Source organism: Schistocerca nitens, chromosome 8 (assembly GCF_023898315.1).
Source record: "Schistocerca nitens isolate TAMUIC-IGC-003100 chromosome 8, iqSchNite1.1, whole genome shotgun sequence".
NCBI classification, from domain to species: Eukaryota; Metazoa; Arthropoda; class Insecta; order Orthoptera; family Acrididae; genus Schistocerca; species Schistocerca nitens.
This window is the reverse complement of record NC_064621.1, coordinates 567,229,446-567,231,793: the sequence shown is the minus strand read 5'-3', so window position 1 is coordinate 567,231,793 and position 2,348 is coordinate 567,229,446. Positions and strand designations below refer to the sequence as shown.

The window sequence follows — 2,348 nt, the reverse complement described above, 5'->3', positions numbered from 1 at the left end:
TAGAGGCACCATGTCTCAATATTTCTGCAGGGGACTTACAGCCACTAATTTAGTCGATGCTACTTCGAGTTTCTGCACTGCGCCGTGTAGGAGGAGGTCCGACACGATATTAGGAGGTATCCCATGACTTTTGTCACCTGAGTGCAAAGTAAAGTTAAGGTCTGTGGCGCAAAGCCTGTGACCGAACAACGTGCCTGGCCAAAGGCTGCAGCAGTTGGAGGGCGAGAGAGGTGACTGGCCTATGGTTCCGGTCATCTTTTACCCTCCCGGAAAAGATCACCGGTACACCTTTTGATAGCATGCTGTGTGGCCGACTTCGAGAGACTGAAACGAAGAAGAAATTCTTGGCGCTATCCAGGACCGAATCCGGGCCGCCAGAGTCTAGTGCTCTCTACCCGTTATACTACCATGGCCGTGACTTATGATACGTGCGGCGTAAAAATAAAGCAGGATCAGTACGAAGACTGTTTTGAACACCACAGTACTTTACTAGGCATAGTCCTATTGGCAGTGATATGTCGTTGCCTTCCTCTGACCTCTGAAATGACTTACCAACCAGTAACAGACGGACCTACAGTTTAACGTGGATTCCGTACAACGTTGCCATTCGGCACTTTTCACAACAATAAACATTACCGATGGTGAAAGAATTGACAAATGACGTACAGAAAACTTGTGACTGGGCGAGTATCGAACTTGATACCATTGGATTTTTACTTTTTACTTTTGCGTCTTTTCTCACCTTTCTTACGCTCACCATTATTCCTCCTGATGGTGCTGGGTTCAGTGCCGTCAATGGTCCTCCCTGGAGCCGCAAACCAAAAAGCGAAACTCTGGAAATTTAAATAAAAATAAAAATAAAAATCTTTGTTTCTTAACAGAGAACCGAGTCTTTTACTTGAAACGTAAAAAAAGCTGTCTTCAGCAACAAAACCGCCATACCGAGTTGTGAGAAATCTCTTAGAAATAGTTAATTTGAATATCCAGGAAAGGAGGTAGGTGATACGCTGAGCCACCGAGCAAAGTAAGCAGTTAATATGTATGACTGCGGTGAAACATAGGTGCTTAGTAGCGTTCTCAGAACGAGAACGTCGCACTTTCGTAATGAAGATGAAAATGTCTGGTGTCACAGCCGGCATGCTTTGAACTAATTAGGAATTTATTTATATATCTTTGCACTAATTCCAACAACACTACCGGCTACGCGCCACTATCCCTTGAATAACATATTTCAAATAAGAATGAGATATTCACTCTGCAGCGGAGTGTGCGCTGATATGAAACTTCCTGGCAGATTAAAACTGTGTGCCCGACCGAGACTCGAACTCGGGACCTTTGCCTTCCGCGGGCAAGTGCTCTACCAACTGAGCTACCGAAGCACGACTCACGCCCGGTCCTCACAGCTTGGAAGGTAGGAGACGAGATACTGGCAGAAGTAAAGCTGTGAGGACCGGCCGTGAGTCGTGCTTCGGTATCTCAGTTGGTAGAGCACTTGCCCGCGAAAGGCAAAGGTCCCGAGTTCGAGTCTCGGTCGGGCACACAGTTTTAATCTGCCAGGAAGTTCATATTTCAAATATTTCTTAAAAACTTAATTTATTAGAGCGCCTGTAGCATGCGCATTCTAATATCGTTATTACCACTACTACATTTTATTGGAAATGCATAAAATAATTTTTCTAGAAGAAATTGCTAACGTTAAAAGGCTCTTTTGAGCTTATTTTTTCATTCCTCCCGAATTATCCACAAAGCAAATGACTACTGTACCAACGGTTTGCAACAGTGGTAACACCGATTCGCGTCAGATAACCGAAGTTAAGAGCTATCGTGCTCGGCTAGAATTTGGATGGATGACCGTCTGATCTGCCGAGCACTGCTGCCAAGGGGGTACACTTAGCCCTTGTTTGGCAAACTGAGGAGCTACTTTATTGAGAAGTAGCGGCGCCGGTCACGAAAACTAACAACGGCGGGGAACGCTGGGTGCTGCCCACACGTCCCTCCGCGTGCGCATCCAGTGACTCCTGTAAGCTGAGGATCGCACGGCAGTCGGTCAGTACCGTCAGGTATTCCGTCACAGGACGGAATTCGGTTTTAAATGTGTTCTGTAGCAGACGGTCGTGATTTCGATCACGTGATGACAAAATGGGAATTTTATGAGAGTGTTCATGGCCTCTTTCTTTTGAGATTTCGTATCTGTTCCAGCTACTGATGTAATTTTACAGTATAATTGTCAACTTTAAATTTGAGTCTCGTTCCCGTCAACGTCTTCATGATTTTTCACCTCAAATTTTTGTTTTATGTATTTTCCCGATTTGTGAAATTCATTTTCTTTCAAGGCTCTGATATAGAGA

The 2,348-nt window shown here is 44.9% G+C and overlaps 1 non-coding gene across 1 annotated transcript; it reads right to left on the bottom strand.

Annotated features, from left to right (window-relative positions):
* Positions 1-1,305: 1,305 nt before the first annotated feature.
* Trnap-cgg (transfer RNA proline (anticodon CGG)) lies at positions 1,306-1,380 on the bottom strand. Its single transcript has one exon. It is a non-coding gene; the product is annotated as a tRNA-Pro (tRNA).
* Positions 1,381-2,348: the final 968 nt, after the last annotated feature.